The 16,058-nt window shown below is 45.6% G+C and overlaps 1 long non-coding RNA gene across 2 annotated transcripts; it reads left to right on the top strand.

Annotated features, from left to right (window-relative positions):
* The first annotated feature begins 11,862 nt into the window (after positions 1 to 11,862).
* LOC140419260 (uncharacterized) lies at positions 11,863 to 15,056 on the top strand. 2 transcript variants are annotated; one of them, XR_011945655.1, is made up of 3 exons: positions 11,863 to 11,927; positions 13,456 to 13,580; positions 14,035 to 15,056. It is a non-coding gene; the product is annotated as an uncharacterized lncRNA (long non-coding RNA). The 2 variants fall into 2 exon arrangements; XR_011945656.1 differs by lacking the exon at positions 11,863 to 11,927 and adding an exon at positions 12,433 to 12,565.
* The last annotated feature ends 1,002 nt before the right edge of the window (positions 15,057 to 16,058 follow it).

Below are 16,058 nucleotides of genomic sequence, written 5' to 3'. Positions count from 1 at the left end.
ACTAAAATCTTCTACACTTCCTGGATCCGTATCGCTCTCTTCCCATCCTATTCATGTATTTGTCAAGATGCCCCTTAAATATCCCTGCTTCCACCACCTCCTCCGGCAGCGAGTTCCAGGCACCCAATACCCTCTGTGTAACAAAACTTGTCTCGTACATCTCCTCTAAACCTTGCCCCTCGCACCTTAAACCTGTGCCCCCTAGTAATTGACTCCTCTACCCTGGGAAAAAGCCTCCGACCATCCACTCTGTCTATGCCCCTCATAATTTTGTAGACCTCTTATCAGGCCGCCCCTCAACCTCCGTCATTCCAGCGAGAACAAACCGAGTTTATTCAACCGCTCTTCATAGCTAATGCCCTCCATACCAGGCAACACCCTGGTAAATCTCTTCTGCACCCTCTCTAAAGCTTCCACTTCCTTCTGGTAGTGTGGTGACCAGAATTGAACACTATACTCCAAGTGTAGCCTAAATAAGGTTCTATACATAGAACATAGAAAATACAGCACAGAACAGGCCCTTCGGCCCACGATGTTGTGCTGAACCTTTGTCCTAGATTAATCATAGATTGTCATTGAATTTACAGTGCAGAAGGAGGCCATTCGGCCCCCTGAGTCTGCACCGGCTCTTGGAAAGAGCACCCCACCCAAACTCAACACCTCCACCCAACACCAAGGGCAATTTTGGACACTAAGGGCAATTTATCATGGGCAATTCCTATACTCAATGCCCCGGCCAATGAAGGCAGTACAGAGGGGATTTACGAACATCAGCCAGAAATTGACAATGTTTGCTCTGAGGAAAGTTTGGATAAACTGGGGCTGTTTTCTTTGGAACAGAAAAGACTGAAGAGAGACCACAATGAAATTATGAAAAGCAGCCTGGCTAGCTCAGTCGGCAGAGCATGGGAGTCTTAATCCCAGGGCCGTGGGTTCAAGACCCACTCTGCGCGCTTCAGCTTCTTTAATCGGAGAACATGGAGCGGAACTGTTTTATGGGTGGCACAGTAGCACAGTGGTTAGCACTGATGCTTCACAGCACCAGGATCCCGGGATTCAATTCCCACTTGGGACACTATGTGCGGAGTCTGCACGTTCACCAGTGTCTGTATGGGTTTCCTCCCACAAGTCCCAAAAGACGTGATTGTTAGGTGAATTGGACATTCCGAATTCTCCCTCTGCGTACCAGAATAGATGCCAGAGTGTTACTACTAGGGGATTTTCACAGTAACTTAATTGCCGTGTTAATGTAAGCCTACTTGTGACAATAATATAGATTATTCTAAATATATAAAATTCTGGGGGATCATGATGGCACAGTGACTCTGTGCCTGTGTGCTGGGGACCCGGGTTCGATCCTGGCCCCGGGTCACAGTCTGTAAGGAGTTTGCACATTCTCCTATTGTCTGTGTGGGTTTCACCCCCACAACCCAAATTTGGGGCAGCACGGTAGCATTGTGGATAGCACAATTGCTTCACAGCTCCAGGGTCCCAGGTTCGATTCCGGCTTGGGTCACTGTCTGTGCGGAGTCTGCACATCCTCCCGGTGTGCGTGTGGGTTTCCTCCGGGTGCTCCAGTTTCCTCCCACAGTCCAAAGATGTGCAGGTTAGGTGGATTGGCCATGTCAAATTGCCCTTAGTGTTGGGTGGGGTTACTGGGTTATGGGGATAGGGGGGAGGTGTTGACCTTGGGTAGGGTGCTCTTTCCAAGAGCCGGTGCAGACTTGATGGGCCGAATGGCCTCCTTCTGCACTGTAAATTCTATGACTATGTACAGGGTAGGTGGCTTGGCCAAATTAAATTGCCCCTTAATTGGAAAAAAATATAAATTTATATATTTTTTAATTTCTGAGGGATCTAAATAGATTGGATAGGAAGGTCCAATTCCCTTTGGTTGAGGGATACATATAAAAGGGGGCAGAGATTTAGGGAAGGACTAGGAGGTTTAGAGGGTGGTGAGGATCTGTGGCATGCTGCCGGAAATGATGGCAGAAACCCTCATAACATTTATAAAGTATTCAGATAGTCATTTGAATTGATGTAACTTAAAAAGCTACAGACCACAATCTGGAAATTGAGATTAGGCTGACTACCTATTTTGTAGCCACGGTGAGCTGAATGAAATGCAACAGGAACAACAAACTTTAATAAAATCCGGGATAGTAACTCTCACTACGAACAAGGTCAGCAGTTTGCCCAGTTTAGCTGCCAAGTATGCTAATGCGGTAATTTTAAATTTTAACTGCATACATAAGAGTACAACAGCAAATTATTTAACTTCTCCAATGTGATCGGTGTAATTAGTCTCAAATTTAACCTGCAATGGTCATTATAAGTTTTCCAGTCACTCTGATATCTGAAATCTTTATCCACGGACGGAACAGACAAACCATTTTACCTCCCAATGATATTCAGGTCCTGATGAATCGAGTACGTCTGTCAGATGATGATGTGATGTTTGGTTTGAAGTTCCCGTTGGCAAATCCTCCTCTTCCTGAAGGAGTTTCCAAAGGAATTTCACTCTCAGTCCAGGAGAGAAATTCACAGGATTCTCTCTTCCGGCTCCCGGGTCCAGGACAGCCGCGCATGCGCCCTGCTGCACCTGAGACAGGTGGCGGCCGCGCAGGCGCCCTGCGGCATATCGACCCCGAAACAGATGACAGTCGTCAACAGGGATCGTTCAGAGAGAAAAACACCGATGCGGCCGCCCCATTCGGTACAAACACCGAACTGTATCAAAAGTGCCTGAACCAATTTATCACCCGTAGGAACGTAACGGAATAATGGCGGATAAGACTACCCGGAATGCCCGGCGCGGATGAATACGCCCCATCTCCATCACAGGAGCCAGAACGCGCAGGCGTCAGAATGTCCCGCCCCCGGTAGTCGCCTCTCTCTCTCTCTCTCTGTGGAGCATGCGCGGTGCTGCTCCGGGCTGAGCGCAGCCGCGGTGAGAGTGAGTGTGGCTCCCAGAGGCTGAATGAGATCCGCCGCGAGCGGGGACAATGGTGAGAACCCAAACCCCCCAATAAGACCCATTGATTTTATTATCAGTCTGCAGACAGGAGCTGGAGAACTGAACCCAGGCAGAGGAGAGGGAGGGAGAAAACTGGGAGTGGAGGAAAGAAATGGTGCAGATGGTGAGATGGGTTTGGATTTCAGCCCAGGGAGGAGAGAGAGTGTGTGGGACGGGGATTTACAGCTTTAGGGGACCAAAAGAGAGAAACTAGAATTGTCAATTCAGAATTTCTACCCTGGATTGACAGTGATGGCTTTTGTAAACTCTTTTTACAGGATATTGGAAGTGGAGGATTGGCCGACAGAAACCTCAAACCAAACATCACATCGAAATCTGACAGTCACTCAATTGATTAAGAGCTCAATATCTTCATTCTTTGCATTTGGAAGGAGAAGTGTTTGTTCTGTTTCAGCAGTGTGACTGCAAAAGCACCGAGACCCACCCCCAATGAGAGTTTTCCAGTCCACTGACTGTGGAGAGAGTTTTAACCAGTCACACAGCCTCAAAAAAAGTATCATATCTTTCACTGCAGGGAGAAATTAAACGCTTGTTTGTGTGTGGACAAAGCTTCAACCGGGAGAGACCTAAAGACCCCTCACCATGGAGAAACTGTGGAAATGTGCGGACTGTAGGAAGGGATTCAGTTACGATTTTTCACAGTGCTCAGCAAAGGTTTATACCAACAAATAGGAAGGACGGTAGAAGGAGGGAAAATTGACCTGTAGAAATGGTACAGCAGTTATCATGGGAGATTTTAATCTACATGTTGATTGGTTTAACCAGGTTGGTCAAGGCAGCCTTGAGGAGGAGTTTATATAATGTATCCGCGATAGTTTCCTAGAACAGTATGTAATGGAATCTACGAGGGAACAAGCGATCCTAGATCTGGTCCTGTGTAATGAGACAGGATTGATTCATGATCTCATCGTTAGGGATCCTCTCGGAAGGAGCGATCACAATATGGTGGAATTTAAAATACAGATGGAGGGTGAGAAGGTAAAATCAAACCACTAGTGTTTTGTGCTCAAACAAAGGAGATTACAATGGGATGAGAGAAGAACTAGCTAAGGTAGACTGGGAGCAAAGACTTTATGGTGAAACAGTTGAGGAATAGTGGAGAACCTTCCAAGCAATTTTTCACAGTGCCCAGCAAAGGTATATACCAACAAAAAGCAAGGATGGTAGAAAGAGGGAAAATTGACCGTTGATATCTAAGGAAATAAGGGAGAGTATCAAATTGAAGGAAAAAGCATACAAAGTAGCAACGATTAGTGGGAGACTAGAGGACTTGGAAATCTTTAGGGGGCAACAGAAAGCTACTAAAAAAGCTATAAAGAAGAGTAAGATAGATTATGAGAGTAAACTTGCTCAGAATATAAAAACAGATAGTAAAAGTTTCTACAAATATATAAAACAAAAAAGAGTGGCTAAGGTAAATATTGGTCCTTTAGAGGATGAGAAGGGAGATTTAATAATGGGGGATGAGGAAATGGCTGAATAACTGAACAGGTTTTTTGGGCGGTCTTCACAGAGGTAGAGATGGGCAAGCTAATGGGACTAAAGGTAGACAAGTCTCCTGGCCCTGATGGAATGCATCCCAGAGTGCTAAAAGAGATGGCTAGGGAAATTCCAAATGCACTATGATAATTTACCAAAATTCACTAGACTCTGGGGTGGTCCCGGCGGATTGGAAATTAGCAAACGTGACACCACTGTTTAAAAAAGGAGGTAGGCAGAAAGCGGGTAATTATAGGCTAGTGAACTTAACTTCGGTAGTAGGGAAGATGCTGGAATCTATCATCAAGGAAGAAATAGCGAGGCATCTGGATGGAGATTGTCCCATTGGGCAGATGCAGCATGGGTTCATAAAGGGCAGGTCGTGCCTAACTAATTTAGTGGAATTTTTTGAGGACATTAGCAGTGCGGTAGATAATGGGGAGCCAATGGATGTGGTATATCTGGATTTCCAGAAAGCTTTTGACAAGGTGCCACACAAAAGGTTGCTGCATAAACTAACACTGGGTGTTTCTCTGGTTGGCAACCTGTAACTAGTGGGGTCCCTCAAGGATCAGTGTTGGGCCCGCAGCTTTTCACAATTTACATAGACGATTTGGAGTTGGGGACCAAGTGCAGTGTGTCAAACTTTGCAGACGACACTAAGATGAGTGGTAAAGCAAAAAGTGCAGAGGATACCGGAAGTCTGCAGAAGGATTTGGATAGGTTAGGTGAATGGGCTAGGGTCTGGCTGATGGAATTCAATGTTGCCAAGTGTGAGGCTATCCATTTTGGGAGGAATAACAGCAGAATGGATTATTATTTAAACAGTAAGATGTTAAAACATGCTGCTGTGCAGAGGGACCTGGGTGTGCTGGTGCACGAGTCGCAAAAAGTTGGTGTGCATGTGCAACAGGTGATTAAGAAGGCTAATCGAGTTTCGTCTTTCGTTGCTAGAGGGATGGAGTTCAAGACTAGGTAGATTATGCTGCAATTGTATAGGGTGTTGGTGAGGCCGCATCTGGAGTATTGTGTTCAGTTTTGGCCTCCTTACCTGAGAAAGGACATATTGGCACTGGAGGGAGTGCAGAGGAGATTCACTAGGTTGATCCCAGAGTTGAGGGGATTAGATTATGATGAGAGGTTGAGTAGACTGGGACTGTACTCATTGGAGTTTAGAAGGATGCGGGGGGGATCTTATTGAAACATATAAAATTATGAAGGGAATAGATAGGATAGATGCGGGCAGGTTGTTTCCACTGGTCGGGGAAAGCAGAACTAGGGGGCATAGCCTCAAAATAAGGGGAAGTAGATTTAGGACGGAGTGTAGGAGGAACTTCTTCACCCAAAGGGTTGTGAATCTCTGGAATTCCTTGCCCAGTGAAGCAGTTGAGACTCCTTCTTTAAACGTTTATAAGAAAAAGATAGATGCCTTTCTAAAGAATAAAGGGATTCGGGGATATGGTGTACGGGCCGGAGAGCGGAGCTGAGTCCACAAAGATCAGCCATGATCTCATTAAATGGCGGAGCAGGCTCGAGGGGCCAGATGGCCTACTCCTGTTCCTAGTTCTTATGTTCTTGTAATGCGAATCAAGGCTAGCAGCGCGGGTTTAATTCCCGTACCGGCCTCCCTGAACAGGCGCCGGAATGTGGTGACTAGGGGCTTTTCACAGTAACTTCATTGAAGCCTACATGTATAAGCAATTATTATTATTAAATTTCCAGCATTCACCATTGTTCTCCCCGACTCTGAACACAGTTATAAAGAAGACTTCTGTTCCGTGTCTAGGGGTTCTGAGATGTGGAAGAGAGTGGCTGGAACATATTTCTTACACACCTCAGGATTAACCCACACGGAGACTTTGCTGACAGTGAAGAGAGATGAGAAAGACCATAGTGTCATTTATCCCTCTCAGTGTGACCCTGAAGGACTGTGTCCAGGCTGAAGTTTTGTTCCTGCCGTGTGATCCTCCCCCAGATTGTCCTTTCTCAGCTCAAGACAGGTGATGTTCAACACTCAGGTGGGAAAGACAAAAATCTGCAACAATGTTTCAAACAAAGCAGATTTATTTCACATTTATTCAGAATAATAAACCTCATCAGCACATTAAGACAGTCAGAGTGAACGTTATTCAGTGCTGGACATGATTAACAGCATCAATACGGGGATAATCTAAACCTTGTGGTTGCTTGTGAACTCGCTGGTGCGTTAGCAGGTGGGATGAGTGAGTAAACCCCTTTCCTCAGACATTGCAGTTGAATGGCCGCTCCCAGTGTGAACTCAATGATGTTCCAGAAGATAAGATGAGAAAATTCATTCCCACACACAGAGCAGGTGAATGGCCTCTCCCCAGTGTGAACTCGCTGGTGATTCAATAGGTTGGATGAACGAGTGAATCCCTTCCCACATTCAGAGCTGGTGAATGGCCTCTCCCCAGTGTGAATTCTCTGGTGGTTCAGTAGGGCAGATGGACGGCTGAATCCTTTCCCACACACAGAGCAGGTGAATGGTCTCTCCCCAGAGTGTGAGCATATTGGTGTGTTAGTAAATCCTTTTTGTTTTTAAAGCTCTTCTCATAGTCAGGACAGTTAAAAGAGTTGTTAGCAGAGTGAACAAGTTGATGTGTCTGCAGGTGGGATGACTGAATGAATCCTTTCCCACACAGGGAGCAGGAGAACGGTCTCTCCCCAGTGTGAATACGTTGATGGGTCAACAGATCCTTTTTACATTTAAAACTCTTCTCACAGTCAGGACATGTAAATGGTCTCTTATCAGTGTGACCAAGTTGATGAGTCATAATGTGGGATGACCAAGTGAATCCCTTCCCACACACAGGGCAGGTGAATGGCCTCTCCTCAGTGTGAAGTCGCTGGTGTGTCAGAAGGTTGTATGAATGGGTGAATCCCTTCCCACAAATGGAGCAGACAAACGGTTTCATCCCAGTGTGACTGCGACGATGAACTTCCAGTTGTGATGGGTACATAAGAACATAAGAACTAGGAACAGGAGTAGGCCATCTGGCCCCTCGAGCCTGCTCCACCATTCAATGAGATCATGGCAGATCTTTAGTGGACTCTGCTCCACATTCTGGCCCGAACACCATAACCCTTAATCCCTTTATTCTTCAAAAAACTATCTATCTTTATCTTAAAAACATTTACTGAAGGAGCCTCTACTGCTTCACTGGGCAAGGAATTCCATAGATTCACAACCATTTGGGTGAAGAACTTCCTCCTAAACTCAGTCCTAAATCTACTTCCCTTTATTTTGAGGCTATGCCCCCTAGTTCTGCTTTCACCCGCCAGTGGAAACAACCTGCCCGCATCTATCCTATCTATTCCCTTCATAATTTTATATGTTTCTATAAGATCCCCCTCATCCTTCTAAATTCCAATGAGTACAGTCCCAGTCTACTCAAACTCTCCTCGTAATCAAACCCCTTCAGCTCTGGGATTAACCTCGTGAATCTCCTCTGCACACCCTCCAGTGCCAGTACATCCTTTCTCAAGTAAGGAGACCAAAACTGAACACAATACTCCAGGTGTGGCCTCACTAACACCTTATACAGTTGCAGCATAACCTCCCTAGTCTTAAACTCCATCCCTCTAGCAATGAAGGACAAAATTCCATTTGCCTTCTTAATCACCTGTTGCACTTGTAAACCAACTTTTTGCGACTCATGCACTAGCACACCCAGGTCTCTCTGCACAGCAGCATGTTTTAATATTTTATCATTTAAATAATAATCCCTTTTGCTGTTATTCCTACCAAAATGGATAATCTCACATTTGTCAACATTGTATTCCATCTGCCAGACCCTATCCCATTCACTTAGCCAATTCAAATCCCTCTGCAGACTTCCAGTATCCTCCGCACTTTTTGCTTTAACACTCATCTTAGTGTCATCTGCAAACTTGGGCACAATTACCCGCTTTCTGCCGACCTCCTTTTTTAAACAGTGGTGTCACGTTTGCTACTTTCCAATCCTCTGGGACCAGCCCAGAATCTAGTGAATTTTGATAAATTATCACTAGTGCGTTTACAATTTCCATAGCCATCTCTTTTAACACTCTGGGATGCATTCCATCAGGCCTGCTGTTTAGGCTACTGTGCTGTCAAATCAGTGATTGGTGTAAAGCTGTGATGTTCCTGATTGAATGTAAAGCTGGTTTCAGTTTCCAGGCTGAAAATGCATCGGAATCCGTCTAAAACATTTTATTGTGTTTGTGTGACAGTCACAATGAATTCATTGAATTGGAAGTTTGCATTAAAATAGCAGCAGGAGGGCATCACAGGAACCTGGTAACAGCAGGGAGAATTAGACTATAGTTTCATTCCCAGATAAAGAAGGAGCTGCAGCTTGTGTTCAAGAATAACCAGTTTTATTGATGTGTGCTTCCCACATTCTGTCCTTTTAAATAAACCTCACTCCTACCAGCCTTTAACAATCATAAACATAACAGAGAAAAGGCGAAGCTGTACCTGCCCCTTTAACTGGGAGCTGAGCAGTGTCAGAGCCCTAACTGTCCCTTTAAGAATGAATGATGTGTTCAGCTGAAGGGACCACTGTCCTTTGGGGATATCATATTTTGATTCAATTTTTGTAGCAACTTCAGACAGTCCAAATTGTCTACGAATGAAAGATCTAAAATCCCCCAACATATCTTCAACAGAAACATCTGGTATTCCAGCACCCCCCTTGGGTGTAGTGGGGAGTAATTTTCTGCCTGCTAAAGGCTCTGAATCTACACTTTGATTTGGATCAGCCATTAATTTTCTTGATGGCTGACTGCCGTGACTATATATATATATTTTTTTCAGTCCCGTTTTACTTTAATTACTGCAGTGACTAATCTTCCAGTCACGTCTATGATAGTCTGAACGACTGGCACTAGATTTATTTAACACAGTCTATAAAAAATGTTCTTTTCAAGTGTCGAAGTACTGATTGATGTGGCTTTAAGATTTTTAATGGGTGAAAAAGATATTTCTTACCCTAGTCTAGCCATGGGTTCCGGCTGTCTTCTGGGCCTCCTCCGACTATCTCCGAAGCTTCCCGAAGGTTCTGGACCTCCTCCGATTATCTTCGAAGCATTCCGTCGTCACCTGGGCCTCCGAAGGTCGTTCAGTACTCCCCCCTTCTGCCTGACTATGCCAATTATAAGAATCTTTAATTTATGGGATCTTAACCTGTCGAACTACGCCAAGTTTGGGGGAAGCTTAGTTGATGAATCAAAGTCCTGGCGCAATACGACAAGTTGTAAGATTTGTAATATTTCTGGACTCTGCCAAGTTGTTCGATTCCTTGTATTATTCGACTGTGTAAAATTGAAGGAATTTATATTATCTCTGCTATTCGGTTATCAGTAGCACTTTGCGAATACTGGAACTCAGCAGAAATTTGCAGTTAAAACTTCTCAGGTGCCAAAAGAATTGTTTTATTTGTAGTCGCTTGATTACAATTTGAAAGTCATTTCAAAGGCAATTCGTAGACAATTCAAAGCTTTCAGAGAATTACAGACATTATCTTTCTTTGCTTAGGCAGACAGCTCAAAAGTAACTTTTAAAAGGTCAAAGTCTGGCAATGAAACATGAAGAGAGAGAGAAAGCTAATCTTCAGCTAAACTCAAACTCAAAGACAAAAATGGACTAACATCACTGACACAGACTGGTAGACTGACAGAACCCCCAAAAGACATCTCTAAAATGGAGACTATAAAGGACAAAACTGACTAAACTAACAGAAAGACAACACACCAAAGACAACACAACACACTAAAGACAACGCAGAAAGACTACACATAAACACAACACACTAAAATGGCGGGCGGAAACTTTTCAGTTATACACTTTCATATCTGTCTTAAGTCATCTAATCACACCCCCAATATAATCCTAATTGGTTTGGGTTAGACTCAAACACATTTGATTTGATGGCAAGCCGTCCATCTTCAATGTGCAACATTAGCTTTTCTGACCCAGCTGTTATCTGCATTGTGAACAATGGTGCCTTCATGTTGCTGTGTATTCAGTCCCTATCCTTGACAATTAGCACAAGCAGTGTCAAATTATCTTGCAACTGTGCTGTTTTAATGTCACACTGACTCTGAAAATATGCATTTGCCAGAACAACGGACCTCAGTAAAAGAATTATGCTGTATAAATGGGTATTTAAAACTGGGGCTCAACATTTATGCTTAAACAGCTATCTTTTACCTATACTAGTTGTATTCGAAATACCTGGCTTCTACACGCAGTAACACCATCTAACCTTTTTGGACACTAAGGGCAATTTTGCATGGCCAATCCACCAAACCTGCACATCTTAGGAATGTGGGAGGAAACTGGAGCTCCCGGAGGAAACCCATGTGGGCACGGGGAGAACGTGCAGACTCCGCTCAGACATTGACCCAAGACGGGAATCGAACCTGGGACCCTGGAACTGTGAAGCAACTGTGCTAACCAATGTGCTATGGTGGCACTGCTGCCTCACAGTGCCAAGGTCCCGGGTTCGATCCTGGCCCTGGGTCACTGTCCGTGTGGAGTTTGTAAATTCTCCCTGAGTCTGTGTGTGTCTCACCCCCACAACCCAAAGATGTGCAGGGTAGGTGGATTGGCCACATTAAATTTCCCCTTGGAAAAAAATGAATTGGGTACTCTAAATTTTTTTTTTTAAAGGTTATTGTCTAATGGGACAGAGTAACACACACCAGAAGCGGATTATATTATGTTGTCAACAAACCATGACTACTTCACTATTATTTGAAAACCAAATTTAGTTTTGGTTCTCTATATACTTACTGTATCATCATTACATTTGATCCAATGATGTTTTCACTCACATACTGCAGCCTGACTTAAGGGAACAGACAGTGTTAGTTGCTCTCAAATTGAGTGAATCCTTTGCTGTTTCTCCTCTGGGCCCCATCTCCATTATTATTGTTACTGAGACTCTCACTGTTATTATTGGAGAATCAAGGAGCACGGTGGCACAGTGGTTAGCTCTGCTGCCTCACGGTGCTGAGGTCCCAGGTCCCATCCTGGCTCTGGGTCACTGCCCATGCGGAGTTTGCACATTCTCCCTGTGTTTGCGTGGGTTTAGCCCCACAACCCAAAGATGTGCAGGGTAGGGGGATTGGCCACGTAGTCTAAAGTTATTTTAAAAAACATTATTGGACAATCAGCGAGTCAGCCTGAGCCTGTGGTGGCTGTCACCATCTGGAACTGTCACAATGCCCGGATGATTGACAGCTGCTCAGGACCAATAGGAAGAGGAGGGGCAGGACTGGAGGCCCGACCGAGAGGTGCTGGTCCTCCAACCAATCGGAGTGAATGAGGGGCGGGACCAGCTGATATTGAAGCATGCGCAGTATCAGTAATGGCGATACTGCTTCTTCTTTGCATACATAATTTGTAAGACGCGGTTAACAATATGTAGGGTGCGTGAGATCGCGGGCAAGGTCGGAAACGCCGCGTAACTACATTGTGTGGGTCATTAAACTCTGACAAGAGTTTACCGCACCCAGATTGTACTGAGCGGAGCTGAATCCCCTCATTTTCAGCCTGGATTATCGGCCGCCATCTTTATTGGATTGAGTGTGCACCATGGCGCATGCGTGGTCGCCATCTTTGTCGGGGGCAACGTTTCGATGAGTGGGAGGAGCTTGTTACCCATTGTTCAGAATGGAGACAACTTGTCCGTCAAACTATATCACCCTTTGAGTCGCAATGTCTGAATGATGGGGTGGTGGATTGATGGAAAGAAAGGGAAATACATCCTGCTCTTCCGATCCCAATACCTGATGGTCTCAAGATCTGTGGTTCTGTCCACCCATGGCAAAAACTCAAGACCCTGAGTAGACGTCATCCTCAAATGAGGGACTGCTGATGACGACGAGGGGCAAAGTATAAGCGGGGAGAGGGCAGTACAGTGGTTACCACTGGGACTACGGCGATGAGGACCCGGGTTTGAATCTTGGCCCTGGGTCATTGTCTATGTGGAGTTTGCAAATTATCTCTGTGTCTGCGTGGGTTTCACCCTCATGTGCAAGGTAGGTGGATTGACGATGCTAAATTGTCCCTTAATTGGAAAAAGTGAATTGGGTACTCTAAAGTTAGTTTCAAAAAATTATTGGACAATCAGTCTGAGCCTGTGGCGGCTCTCACCACCTGGAACTGTCACAATGCCCGGGTGATTGACAGCGGCAACGGCTCCGGACCAATAGGAAGAGGAGTGGTGGGACTGGAGGACCGACCAAGTGCAGCTGGTCCTCCAACCAATCGGAGTGAATGAAGGGTGGGGCCAGGCTGTGATTAAAGCTGCGCAGTATCAGTAATTGCTCCTTAATTGGAAATAATTAAATATATAAATAAATAATTGGGTACTCTAAATTTTTTTTTTTTTTAAAGTGCAGCGGGGAGCATGAACTGGACTAGGGAGCAGGAGAAGGGAATGTTGGGAATTTCTATCCTAGACTGACAATCATAGAATCCCGACAGTGCATAAGGAGGCCATTCAGCCCATCAAGTCTGCACAGATCCTCTGAAAGAACACCCTACCTAAGCCCCCGCCCTGTTCCCATAACCCCACCTAACAAACATATCTTTGGACACGAGGGGCAGTTTAACACAGCCAATCCACCTTTGGACTGTGGGCGGAAACTGGAGCACCCCGAACAAATCTACGCAAACACGGGCAGACAGTGACCCACACAGACAGTGACCCAAAAGGCCGGAATTGAATCCAGGTTCCTGGTGCTGTGAGGTAGCAGTGTTAATCGCTGTGCCACTGTGCCGCCCCACACAACGGTGGATTTGGGAAACTCCTTTTCCAGGAAGTTAGAAAGGGAGAATTTACGCACGACAAACCCAAACCACAAATTTATTTACTGAATTCCATTTTTGGATTGACATTGATACCTTTTGTAAATTTCATTTTCAGGGTCTTAGAAGAGGATTTACAGGCCGGAACCTTGAGCAAACTCTTACATCACAATGTGACAGCTTCATTCGATTCATCAGGAAGTGAACATTATCGTCCTTTGAACGCAAGTGTTTGCATTTCAGGTCATTGCCATTCGCTGTTTTTACACACTCTCACTCACACACACACATACACTCCCTCTCTCTGTCTCTACCTCTCTCTCCCAAATGCTCTCTGTCCTACACCCAGTCTCTCACTCTCTCTCGCACCCTCTCTCTCACCCTCTCTCTCGCGCACCCTCTCTCTCACTCGCGCCCTCTCTCTCACTCGCGCCCTCTCTCTCACTCGCACACTCCCCTTCTCGCACAACTCCCCCTCTCTCAAACACTCCCCCTCTCTCACACACACTCTCCCCCTCTCCTCCTAAAGAGGTGAACCAGTTGTTTTTGATGACAACCCAGCAGTTTTCATGGTCACCTTTTCCCAGTGCCGGCCCCACAAATGTCCAGATTCATTCAGCTCAATTTCGCAACCTGTCTTTGTGTTTTTGTGCGTTCTCTCTCACTCCCTATTTTCTGTTTTGATTCAATTTTGCAGAGTATTGGAAGTGAAGGAACTTCAGTAAGGAAATTCAAACTAAACATCACGTCATGATCTACTCACCAAAACGTTTGTAACATAAATATCATGGGAGTTTGAAGATGGAAGGAAGATGCACCGTTCACAGAGGGGAGAAACCGTACACATGTTGTGTGTGTGGACAAGGCTTCAGTCGATCATCTGGCCTTTCGAAACATAAATGCAGTCACACCGGGGAAAAACCATGGGAATGTGGGGATTGTGGGAAGGGATTTGATTATCCGTCCAAGTTGAAAATCCATCAGCGCACTCACACTGGGGAGAGACCGTTCACCTGCTTCGAGTGCGGGAAGGGATTCATACTCATACCACTTGCAGACACACCAACACATTCATGCTGGGGAGAGGCCATTCACCTGTTCGCAGTGTGGGAAAGGATTTGCTCATTCCTCCAATCTGCTGAGACACCAGCGAATTCACACTGGGGAGAGACCATTTAAATGTCCAGACTGCGAGAAGTGTTAGAAGAGTTCTGGGGAACTGATGTCCCATCAACGTGTTCACACCGAGGAGAGGCCGTTCAGGTGCTTTCACTGTGGGACTGGGTTCAGATGATCATCTGACCTCTCTGTACATCAGTGAGTTCACACTGGAGAGAGACCATTTAAATGTCCAGACTGTGAGAAGTGTTATAAGAGTTCTGGGGAACTGATGTCCCATCACCGTGTTCACACTGATGAGAGGCCGTTCAGATGCTCTCACTGTGGAAGTGGATTCAGGCGATCATCTGACCTCACTGTACACCAGCGAGTTCACACTGGAGAGAAGCCGTTCACCTGCTCTGAGTGTGGGAGGGGATTCACTCAGTTATCCAACCTGCTGATGCACCAGAAAGTTCACAAGTAAATTCAGTGATTGGAGCTCGCTGTTAATCACATCCTGGACTGGAACATGTTCATTGGGGTCAGTTGCTGCTGATGTTCATAAGCTCTAATCCAGTCACAAGGAATTAAATTCTGAATAAAAATCAAGTAAAATCAGTTTGTGTTAAACAAAGCGTGTGGTGTCTTTTTAATATCGCTAACACAAGTTAGTTCCTTTTGAAGTCTCCTCCATCCTCACCTCCAACAACAACTGTGAGAAGCTTCTTTGTCACTAAGATTGAGACAATCTGATCAGCTGTCTCTGCTGCTTTCCTCCACTAACCTACCGGACCAAACGGTCTCAAGTCCATTTTTGTCCAAGTTCTGAACTTACATCTTTCTCCATGTTCTCTCCTGCCTCCTGTCGAACTCACCGTGTCCATGAGACACCCCTTCTGCTCCACTGATAATTCCAATAACCTGCTGACAACCCAACTTCTCCATGTGAGCCGATATTGTGAACATCTCTCTATCACGGCTGGTACTGTCTCAGCGTTAAATCCAGTCATTACGCATCCCAAAAAAACACTTGGCTCTCCCATCTTTGCAAACTACTGCTCCATCTCCAAACTCCCTTTCCTCTCCACAGTCTTTGTACTTGGTGTCCGCAAGGATCTCCCTCGGCCCCTCCTATTTCCCATCTACAAGCTGCCACTGGGTGACATCATCCAAAAGCAGCGTGTTAGTTTTCACATGCACACTGACAACACCCAGCTCTACCTCACCACCATCCCTCTCCATTCCTCCACTGTTACTAAATTATCAAACTGCTTATCCCACATGCGGTACTGGATGAGCAGATATTTCTTCCAATTAAAAATTGGGAAGATCAAACCCATTGTCTTCAGTCACCATTAGAAATTCCGTTCCCTAACTCCCGAGTCCATCCCTCTCCCTGGGAACTGTCTGAGGCGGTACCACACTCTGCACAATCTTCGTGTCAGATTTGACCTCAAGAGGGGTGGTCCAGTGGCACAGTGGTTAGCACTGCTGCCTCATGGCACCGAGGACTCGGGTTTGATCCCAGCCCCGGGACACTGTCCGTGTGGAGTTTGCACATTCTCCCCGTATCTGTGTGGGTCTCACCCCCACATACAAATGTGTGCAGGGGAGCTGGAC

The sequence above is a fragment of the Scyliorhinus torazame genome, chromosome 5, assembly GCF_047496885.1.
Source record: "Scyliorhinus torazame isolate Kashiwa2021f chromosome 5, sScyTor2.1, whole genome shotgun sequence".
Lineage (NCBI taxonomy): Eukaryota > Metazoa > Chordata > Chondrichthyes > Carcharhiniformes > Scyliorhinidae > Scyliorhinus > Scyliorhinus torazame.
The sequence above is the reverse complement of the archived record's forward strand: the minus strand, read 5'-3'. Positions and strand labels throughout refer to the sequence as shown.